Here is a 12233-nt window from a genome sequence, read left to right as displayed (position 1 = left end):
TAATTTGATATATTTAGTTAAAAAGTAGAACAAAATAAAAAATGTTGCGGCACTATTAACTTAATTTTGAATGTTTTTAATGCATTTAAACATATTAAACTAAATTCAATTATTTGAAGTTTAAATTAAAACACCCAAAAGTTACTTTTTTATCATGTATTATTAATGTTTAAAAGTGATGTCTAGAATCAACTAAATAATGTTGGTATATTATAATACAATCATATATTTACATCAATTTCAAAACTCAAAATGTTATTAAAATATTTATAACTAAATGATAAAGATGTACTATTTTTGTTTATCTGTGTTAATATCAAATTCTTTTTATTTTTTAAGTATTTTAAATCATTTCATTTAATTTAACATTATTTCCTATGTGGTTTTATTTTAGGTCCCTTCTTCCATTATTTTGAATGAGAGGGTTTTACAGTGTCAATGGTTGGCCATGTTCTGTGCAGGACTTACTACAGTTTCTGTTTCTGGCAGTAGTAACTTAAACTTGTAAATTTGTCTCTCCACCCTTTCTCTGGGGGCGGAGGTGTGTAACTCTTCAGTTTTGAGAAACTTTACACTCTGATGTTTTTAATAGACAAAAGTAATACAGTTGCTCAAAGTGTAAGAGTAAATTACATAAGTAAGTTAATCACAAGTATGAGTTGCCTTTATAAATATACCTACATGTGTGAGGTCATGAGCACTGGATTAGAATAGTTATGACTATATACCTAGCCATAAATGTCAGATATCAGTGGATTTTAGATTTTGGCTAGTATCCATTCTGTCAGCTTAAGATGTTTTACCTTCCCTTCCCTTAGAGACCTCTGATTTAATGTATAAGTATAGCCCCATGAAAAATCTTGAGTTGAAGGGATGTTATGGTTATGACCCAAAATGTATACAATTCAGACATTTGTCTGTTAAGATGAACACCACAACCATATCTCCATAACCATACTGTGCATTCTGTTACCTCACACAAGGCATCACAGATGGCATTACAATTTACATCTTTGTGACATCACTAAGATCACGACATTACCAATGACATTATCAATAACATCCCTCATGAGGCAACCTTACCTTTGAAGCCCAATGAATTCATTCTATTTCTTGGTGCCCATTAGCTTAAATTGATTACCAAATGTACTAGTCAAGGGACATTTGGTATGAGAGCAATTTTACCCTAGACAGCCATAGCAGGAGAATTATTAAGCAAATTAACAAATATGTGCATGTTTATGTGAGACGTGAAAATTGCAGTTGGTTTCCAGTTGTATACAACAATGTAAATGCATTATACAGTGTATATGGATTAAAAAGAAATGTAATACGATGCAGAAGCCCCATACTATGCCATTTAGTGCATATATCTCAAGATTGTCTCTTTTAGTTCTGTCCTTTGATTGACTAATTACAAAAAATAGCAATTCCTAGATGCAAAATGGAATATCTGCTAAAAATTGTGCATTACTTTTAAATGTATTATTTTCAGCAAATCTGTTACCCTCTTTTTTAGTAGAAAGGCCTTGTTTGAAATGGGGGTCCCTAGTTGGCAGTGGTATGCACCCTGTCCAAATAGAAACCCTTCCTTCTAGTCAGGGTAAGGAAGTTACACACCTAAGATAACCCCCGCTCACCCCTTGGTTGCTTGGCATTAGCAGTCAGACGTATCTCAGAGGCAATATATAAAACATTTGTACATAAAACACACAGTAACACAGTGGAAACACTACAGACACCACATCAGATTCGCAAAATAAACAATATTTATCTTAACCAAGCAAGACCAAAATGACAAAAATCCAACACATATAACGCAAAATATCTTTATTTTGTATACCTTTATTTTGGCTGATAGCCATAAAAGCACATATCGTAAAACTATAAAAATAGTACTGGGGCCAAAAAAACTAAGCATGCTCTACAGTTCCCTTGGTGACAACACAAAAGGGATAACTCATCTCCTGCTTAATAAGGGAGCGGTGTCATCTCACTTTAAAGGGCGAAGAGGCAGGGTCTGAAACCTGAATTCGATGTACAATGTTCTAGCAGCTAAATCTCTGACTGAATAGCGAGAGTCAGAAAATCGACCTACAGAAATATCGCTGAAAAAATATCCAAGTCAAGAATATTGACATCCTATCTACATTAGGGTAATTACAAAAATATCGATAAATTAATATTGATGTCAAAAATATCATTGTTAAAAATATCGTTTTTTTTGTTACAAAAATAATGTAAAATAAAGTAAATAATACATATAATTATAAACATTGGTAAAAATATTTTAAAATGTTTAAAAATTATAATATATATATGAAGTAAAAATAAATTAAACATATACATATAATATATAATATATATACTTACTTAATATTTTTAAATATATTTTAATAACTTATAAATTGCTGAAAAATATCTTATAAATTACAAATATATCTCTACACATAAAACAATAACATAAATACAAATTAAATAAATATATATAACAAATAAAAAAAATTACAATTCTTTTTAAAATATTAGATAGCGGAGGGAATAAAAATACTATTCCAACTACAAGCATTGAAACAGTAGGGAAAATGTTGGATAGCGTAGGGGTAAAAATTACTATTTACACTCCAGTGAGTGCAACAGTAGAGAAAGTGTTGGATAGTGTAGGGGTAAAAATTACTATTCTCACTCCAGTGAGTGCTACAGTAGGGAAAGTGTTGGATAGCATAGAGGTTAAAATTAATATTCCCACTCCAGTGAGTGCAACAGTAGGGAAAGTGTTGGATAGCGTAGGGGTTAAAATTACTATTCCCACTCTAGTGAGTGCAACAGTAGGGAAAGTGTTGGATAGCATTAGGGTTAAAATTATTATTCCAACTCCAGTGAGTGTAAGAATGTGGAAAATGTAGGATAGGATAGGGGTTAAACTAACATACTTATTAATTAAATAATTAAAAATAACATATTAATAATTAATTAACAAAAATATTAATATTAAATATCCATAAAATTAAATTGATTGTTACTTAAAAAGCATTAAATTACTTTCCACCCAAGTCTCTATAAACGCACAACATGCTACACAAAAAAGATAACACAATTAAATTAAGTCTCATTTAATCAATTAATAAAAATTAATTGCCAATTGATAATTAAATAACAATAAATTAATACTCAATACCAATTAATACAAATTAAAGTGTACTTAATTATAATAAATTACTTCCCACCCTATTCCCCAATAAACCCACAACGCGATACACATAAAAAATAACACAATTAATTTAAATATCAATTAATCGATTACTACAAATTAATTACCAATTAATAATTCATTAACAATAAATTCATAATCAATACCAATTGATACAAATTTAAATGTACTAAATTATAATAAATTACTTCCCACCCTATTCTGCTTTAAAGCCACCACCCGCTACACAAAAAATGTAACACATGTAATTTAATGATCAAGTAATAAACATTGATTACCAATTAATAACTAATTAACAATAAATAAAAAACTAAAAATAAATATTTATAATTAATATATTTATAAATGTATCAATTAATAACATGTATTAATAATTAATACATAATTAACAATTAATAATAATCATTAAAAATTAAATGCACAATATTAATTAAATAAATATAATTAAATTACTTCCCACCCTATTCCCCTATAAACCCACAACCCGCTCTGATACTAAAATACAAAACTTACTTTAAAAAAATTACTAATCTCTAAACATTTAATACATATTTAAAAATCATTAATAAACATTAAAATAAATGTTAAACACATACACATAAAATACATACTAAAATACATATCACTAATATAAATATCAATATTATTAACAACATTATTTTTGCTAATAATATTACTTACTTTGATATAAAAAAAACAATATTACTTACCTTAAGGTCGATATTCTGGTCACCGATATTCTTGACTTCGATATTCTGTCCCAACGATATTGAAAACTCAATATTATTGTAGGTTGATAATAAAAAATCGATATTAAGACTGCATACCCTAGCAGCCGGAGCCTCAATGTCATCCATATACTCTTTCAAAAAATGGGAACCTATGAATTCCAAGAATGCTGCAGTAATAGGGGTCCACATTTCCTAGAATATCACGTTAAAAAAAGGTTCAAGCAATTCTGTCCATAGAACTCTACAGATGCAGTGATTTTAACGCAAAGTACCTTTGATGCATCAAAATCCACAAGGAAAAACAGCCATAGAAGAGAAAAGCATCGGAAAACACAGCGTCCCTGGGGGAGTGATGCATCAGTTCTGGTGCACACAAGAGAAGTGTTGCATCGGTTCGTGACTGTAAGTATAATCGATGTGTTGAAATCTGAAGGCGGCACTGCTCTGCAGGTATTGCAGTGAAAAACTTCATGCACAGATGGGATGTATGGAAATCCGGGTGCGCTGGAGTTGATGTGGCAGTGGTAATGCATTGATTCTCCCAGCCACACAGCAGGGCCTGCACCAAGCCGGTGCGGGGGGTCTCAGACATTGGATACTGGGTGCTCTGGACTTGGGATGCAGCAGTTTTTCGCTGCGTTGATTTCCTCAGCCGCACAGTGGCAGTGCATGGAAATTTCTCCCACGCGGTAGCGCTGCATTGGAAAAGCAGGCGCTGGAACGCAATACATTGAATTTGGAGGCTTTTGCAGCAAGAACCACATCCATGGGCCCAGAAATTAAATTGGCACAACTTGGCAGGTCGGAACACCTAGCAGTGGAGTTCAGGGAGGCTGCAGGTGAAGTCCTTGATGGGCCTGAGTCTTTCAACACGAGGAAAGCACACACAAGACCTTGGAGAACCTGGGAAAAGCAGGATTCAAAAGCAAAGTCCAGTTCTTTCACTGCCCACAGACAGAAGCGGTAACTGCAGGCCAACCCAGTAAAGCAACACAAAGCAAAGGGCAGTACTCCTCTGGTACCTTTTCACAGACCCAGTCTGACCCAAACAATTCTCTAATAACACTAGTGGAAGAAACATTACAATTTAACAACACATCAGGCTTCTAGCTCCATTTAACTAAATCAGAAATATTGGGGCTTAGTGTAAGTGGAAATAGGAACTATGGTTGAAGACTGACTTCCTCTTCATGTGGAGTCGTGAGAAAATCACATATTCTGGCATACAAATAGGAACTACTACCCAGAGCTCTCTCCATCTGCAGCTCCGGTGCTGTGCCGCTGCCTGTACAGTGGCCTGTGCTGGTAGGTGTTCGAGACCCTCCTTCACCTGCAGGCTGTTGCCTGTGCCTTACAACTGTGGTCCAGTGGGAGCGCCTTTCTCTTCTGCTGGTTCCGCTACTATCTGTATTGTGTTGATCCCTCTTTTATTGTCTGTTGTTAGTGTGCCGTTTTTTCTGTCCTAGTCTTGTGCTTCCGTACTTTTATTTGTAATCAGTTAATTGTTGCCTTGTCATTCTATGCTTGTTTTTTCTTTGTCATTCTCTGCCTGTTTTGCTTTTCTGCCCGTTTCCCTTTCCTGTCGCTGCTGCCCCAGTGGCCCCTCCTTCTGCTGGTTCCCGCTTCCTCCTCCCAGCTGTGCTTCCCTCCCCCTTCCCTATTTAATGGTGGCCGCACCGTTGATATGCCGCTGGCATGCCTGAGGCAAGCCAATCTGCTCCCGTCTGCACCCATGCACGACCCATCCACAACCAGCACCAGTGACCCTGGATCTCCGACCACCTACCACTATGACTCAGCTGCCCTCCTTGCACTCATCCCGGAAGAAACATTTATTTATTTACTGACATTTATAAAGCGCGAACGAATACCCGTAGGCGTCTCGGCGCCAGACTACAGTAATGTCCCTCTCTAAAGTGAAGTTCATGCTGGCAGGTGTGCTATGTTATTGGTTGAATAGCCACGTCTTCAACTTTTTCCGAAACTGTAAAAGAGAGGGGCTAGTTTTTATGTGGTGTGGCAGAGTATTCCAGATTTTGGGAGCCGCAACTAGAAAGCGGCGATCGCCCCAGGAGACTGTTTTGCTGCGTGGGACCACTAATTGGTTGAGTGATGTGGATCGGAGCTTTCTGACCGGGTTGTAAGGTATTAATTGGTTTTTAAGAAAGCGAGGCCCTTGACCCTGCATCACTTTATAGACTGTACACAGTGATTTAAATTTTATCCTGTTTTGGATAGTCAGCCAATGGTAGGTCCTCAAGGTATCTGAAATGGTGCAAATTTAGGCTTTTTGGATAGCAGACGTGCGGCCGCGTTTTGTACTGTCTGCAACTTTTTGGTGACTCTAGTTTGTGCATTGAGGAAGAGTCCGTTGCAATAATCTAGGGATGTTAAAACCAATGAGGTGACCAGGGTTTTGGCGGCCGTGTCTGGCAGAAAAGGAATGATTTTTCTTATCATCCTGAGTTTAAAATGGGCCGTGGACGCCACCTTATTGGCATGTGCCATGAAGTTGAGCTTATCGTCGAAGATAACTCCCAGATTTCTAACCTTGGCGGTAGGGCAAGGTGGAGTGCCAAAGGCCGATGGCCACCAGGTTGCAGACCAGGCTGGCGAGAGAGTACCAAAGACGACCACCTCTGCTTTATCGGAATTGAGCTTCAGGCAGTTTTCCGCCATCCACTCACCAATAGCAGTCATTCCCTTTTGGAACCGTTCTGCCACCTCTTGCCCATCGTCCCTAATGGCCAACACCAATTGCGTGTCATCTGCGTATGAGGTTAGGCTCATCCCGTGTGCTTTGATGACACTAGCAAGGTCTGACACATATATATTAAATAGTGTCGGACTTAGGGATGAGCCTTGAGGAACCCCACACGGTAGCGACAAATTGACTGATTGAAATGGTTCTAATGTAACTGCCTGAGTTCTATTGGCCAAGAAGGAAGCCAGCAAGTCTCTCGCAGTAGACTGAATGCCCATCTTTCCGACACGGTCGACCAAAGTCTTATGGTCGACCGTGTCGAAGGCGGCCGAGAGATCCAGGAGTACCAGCAGTGCTGTTCCTCCTTGGTCATGGATGAGTCTGATATCATCCGCTGCTTTGATTAGCGCGGTTTCTGTACCATGGTTTTTACGGAAACCAAACTGAGTGTCATCAAGCTGGTTATTTCTTTCAATGTGCTCCGCTAGCTGCTGGTTCATGGCCTTTTCTATCACTTTAGCCAGAAATGGGAGACTTGCTATAGGCCTGTAGTTTTTCAATTCCAGTTTATCGAGATTTGGTTTTTTGAGCAGGGGTTTGATCAGTGTGTTTTTCAATGGGTCCGGGTAAACCCCCGAACTCAATATCGTGTTACAGACCTGAGTGATGACTGGGATAATGGTGTCTGATGACGTGCCTAGCACCGAAGTAGGACAGGGGTCCTGAGCCGACCCTGATTTGATAGATCTCACTATGATCTTTGTTTGATCAATCGTTAAGTGTTTAAAACTTGTCATGGTATCTTCCGAGATGGTCGGGGGTGTAACAATACTACTAATATTAGATTCTGAGGAAAAAGCTTGGTATATGGTGTTAACCTTCGAGAAGAAGAACTCAGACAAGGCATCGCAAAATAATTGCGATGGGGGTGGATTTAGGTCCGGTGCGTTGCCGGATAGGGTTTTGGCAATATTGTACAATTGCTTGCTAGAATTTTTTGCATTTTCTATGTGTAGCGAAAAAAAATTCTTTTTTGCTGCAATTATCATAGTTTTGTAGGAGGCGAGAGCTTCTTTGAATTTAATCTTGTTTTCACTATCATAAGTTCGACGCCAGTGCCTTTCCCTATTCCTAGTTAATTGTTTTTGAATTTTTAGTTCTTCTGTATACCACTGAGCTGTAGGCATGCTCCTATTTTTTGAGTGAGATTTAGTAGGTACCAACTGGGTCATGGCATTGCCCAGCCATTCATGGTATTGGTGAGTCGCGATACTAGAATTATTAGAAAGGTCAGGACTGGTGTTGATCAGAAGTGTGTTAAGCTCTTTATAGTTTATGTCCTTCCATGCTTTAAACGTGCCTGGTTTCGGGTAGGAGGGCGTCTTTCTTGATGATCCTTTGATAGTAAGGCTACAAAGTATAGCCGCATGATCTGTCCAGGTCATGGGGAGAATTTCAGTTATATTTATGTCTTTAACGTTGGTAAATATACCATCCAGCGTATGTCCTGCCTGGTGGGTGGGAGCTTTAACCAATTGCCTAAGGCCAACAATTTCTAGGTCTGATATAAGGGCGATGGTGTCTTTGTCATTAGTTTGTTCCAAGTGAAAATTAAAATCGCCCATAATTGTGGTGGACTCTTCAGTAGCTATGGATTCTATTATGGTACTTAAGTTGGCGAGGAACGCTGCTCTAGTCCCAGGAGGTCGATAAAGCAGCACTCCCTTAAAACTGAAGAGAGGTGCAAGTTTTATGTTAAAAAGGGTTGCTTCGCATGATGTATCAGGGATAGGTGATATGCGGACCTCGAATTGGTCTCTGGCTATGATGGCCAATCCTCCGCCTCTCTTCCTAGCCCTGTCCTGCCGGTAGGCGTTGTAGCCAGGTGGGACTGCCGTAACAAAGTCAGGGGCGGATGCCTCATCCGTCCATGTTTCAGTAATGTAGAGGACATCCAAATTGTGATCGGTGATGAGGTCTGCTATCTCTTGGCAGTGTTTGCCAAGGGATCGTGCGTTGATAAGGGCCATGGCAACTTGCTTTATACAGATATCTTTGGGTGTTTTAGTAGGACTAGTCTCATTATACAAGGGAATTATGGCATTACAATAAGAGCATTTTAAGTTAGCGTCCAGGGTAGTGTGCCACAAATCATGTTTTGTGCAGCGGGGATTGTGGGTTGGACGAAGCTCCAATAGAGTACTACGGTTGTATGAGAGGGTACAAACAGGGGTTGTGGCCCTGGGCCCGGTCCCGGCGCGGACGGGCGCAGACGGGCTTGCCTTCGGCGCGCCCGCTGCGCCCGCCCGCTGCGCGGGCGGAAATGCATCTCCTTATGTCCGGTGTGAGGAGGGTGGGAAGCGTCCAGCATCTGCAGCGCTACCCCTCCCTCACCCAAGATGGCCGACCTCTTCTCTCCCGGCGCCACAGGTGAAAATGCGCTCTGGGAGTGGTTCGAGGGGTCAGGGACCCGTGCAGTGGTTATTATTCAACTATACTGCCAAGCGAGGTAATTTTAAAATTATTTAAGAACACGTGCGGCAAATTTTTAAAATCAATAAACCAACACAGTAAAATATAACATTCAAAGTGCAGAGTGCAATAACAAATTAGCAGCACACAGCGCCCCTGGCTTCCGCCTCAGGGGAAAGACATTGGTTGAGTCAGCGAGGCAGCGCTGCTTACCGGTTTATATACTTTGGGAGGGCGGGAAGCGTCCAGCATCTGCAGCGCTACCCCTCCCTCACCCAAGATGGCCGACCCCTTCTCTCCCGGCGCCACAGGTGAAAATGCGCTCTGGGAGTGGTTCGAGGGGTCAGGGACCCGTGCAGTGGTTATTATTCAACTATACTGCCAAGCAAGGTAATTTTAAAATTATTTAAGAACACGTGCGGCAAATTTTTAAAATCAATAAACCAACACAGTAAAATATAACATTCAAAGTGCAGAGTGCAATAACAAATTAGCAGCACACAGCTCCCCCGGCTTCCGCCTCAGGGGAAAGACATCGGTTGAGTCAGCGAGGCAGCGCTGCTTACCGGTTTATATACTTTGGGAGGGCGGGAAGCGTCCAGCATCTGCAGCGCTACCCCTCCCTCACCCAAGATGGCCGACCCCTTCTCTCCCGGCGCCACAGGTGAAAATGCGCTCTGGGAGTGGTTCGAGGGGTCAGGGACCCGTGCAGTGGTTATTATTCAACTATACTGCCAAGCAAGGTAATTTTAAAATTATTTAAGAACACGTGCGGCAAATTTTTAAAATCAATAAACCAACACAGTAAAATATAACATTCAAAGTGCAGAGTGCAATAACAAATTAGCAGCACACAGCGCCCCCGGCTTCCGCCTCAGGGGAAAGACATCGGTTGAGTTAACTGCCAGCTGTCCACGCCGAACACCACCCCTGGTCAGTTCTCCTGCCGCCACTGCTGCCAATCCTTCGCCAACCTCTGCACCACCACAGCCACCACCCCCAACCTGGACTCCAACACCACCGAAGCCCTGGGGTGCATCCTCCTCAATATGCACTCCCTGCACAGACATGCTGTAGAAATCTGGGACCTCCTCAACACCCTCTCGCCAGACGTTGCCTTCTTCACAGAAACTCGAACCAACGCCACCTCCGCCCGACATCACCACTGCCATCCCCAATGGATACAAAAACCAGAGGAAGGACTGCCCCGTCCGCCCAGGAGGAGGACTTGCTATCGCACACAAGAGCTCCCTCCGACGCACTACCTCCAGCTTAAGCGACAGCCCGCCTGCCACCAAACAACTCCATTTCCAGATACAGACCAGCCCCAGAAGGACCATCAGAGGAACCCTCACCTACAGACCTTGTACTGGGTTCACCACCACCATCGCTGGCCTCCTCGCGTCCCAAGCCATCACCTCCATGGACTACATGCTCATCGGAGACCTCAACTTCCACCTCGACAACCTCAGAGACCTAAATTCTGCCCCCCTTCTGGACAATATCGCCAACCTTAGACTGAAACAACTCGTCACCATCCTACCCACAAGGCAGGACACACCCTCGACCCCATCTTTGCAGGAAGTAACAACATCCACTTCAGCCTCACCACACAACCCCCATAGATGGACCATTACTGTGTACACTTCCATGTGGAAAACAGCTTTTAATACGCTGTCAGTACATCATGGTGTCATTACAATGCGGTCAGTACAACGAATGGGTTGTTACCACGCATACCATTACAGCGCAAGTCATTACAACGACTTGCTGTAGGGGCTTTAGGCATTGGATTCTTCTCCACTGTTGCACGGACTGGAGTTGAAATACTAAATTATACTATACCAAACTCCAGCGCCCCCTACAGCAAGTCGTTGTAATGACTTGCTTTGTAATGGTACGCATGGTATCAATGCAGTCATTGTACTAACTGTGTTGTAAAGGCATGCATTGTAAACGCATGAGTTGCAGTGTCATATATTCCAGATGGATCACCAACTGCGGAGACGAACTCGCACCCCTACGTAACCCGACAGACAGCACCCTAGAAAGGCCACCTGGATCACCACTGACCTCCAAGAATCCAGATGCACCTGCAGACGTCTCAGGAAGAACTGGAGAAACAGCAAATCCTGGGAAGACCTCACCTTCTACAAGAACGACATGAAAGAATACCACCACCAGATGAGATCCACCAAAAGGACCTTCATCCAGAACAAAATCCTCGCCAACTCCAAGGAACTCTTCAGCGTCATCCAGGAATTCACCAAACCCCCAAGCAAAACCACGGACACCACCCCCTCCTAGGATCCCTGCAACAAGCGCAGCTCCTACTTCCATCTGAAAATCAAAGGCCTCTATGACAACTTCAATGACCAGACACATGACTCCAAAACCACTCCCTCCTCCAGCAACTCTAGCCAGCCCACCGTCTCCTCCTGGACCCCAGTTGCCACCGAAGACACCCACTCAGGAGCCACCATGGACCCCAGCCCCCGTACATCTTCCACAGAGCCGCCTGTGCCATCGCTCCAGAACTACGATGCATTATCAACACCATCTTCAAAGCAGGCATCTTTCCCGATGACTGGAAATGCGCAGAAGTTAAACCCCTTCTCAAGAAGCCGCCAGCAGATCCCACAGACCTCAAAAACTACCAACCCGTCTCCCTCCTCCCCTATGCAGCCAAAGCACAGAGAAGACCATCAAAGTCCAACTAGCAAAATTAATCAAAGCAAACTCCATCCTTGACTCCTCCCAATCCGGATTCTGCAGCAACCACAGCACCGAGACCGCCCTACTCACCACCTTAGATGACATCGGCACCCTCCTCAACCAAGGTCACACCGCAGCACTGATCCTACTCAACCTCTCTTCAGCATTCAACACTTTGTCCCACTGCACACTCACCACCAGACTCCATGATGCCGGCATACAGGGAACAGCCCTTGACTGGCTCTGCTCCTTCCTCACCAGCAGAACCCATAGAATCAGACTGCCACCCATCCTCTCCGAACCCGTGGAAATCAATTGTAGAGTACTCCAAGGATCGTCACTCAGCCCCACACTCTTCAAAACCTACATGCCCCCCCTCACCATCATTGTCAGACAGCAT

The sequence above is a fragment of the Lissotriton helveticus genome, chromosome 2_2, assembly GCF_964261635.1.
Source record: "Lissotriton helveticus chromosome 2_2, aLisHel1.1, whole genome shotgun sequence".
Classification (NCBI taxonomy): Eukaryota; Metazoa; Chordata; class Amphibia; order Caudata; family Salamandridae; genus Lissotriton; species Lissotriton helveticus.
This window is presented reverse-complemented; position numbering follows the sequence as displayed.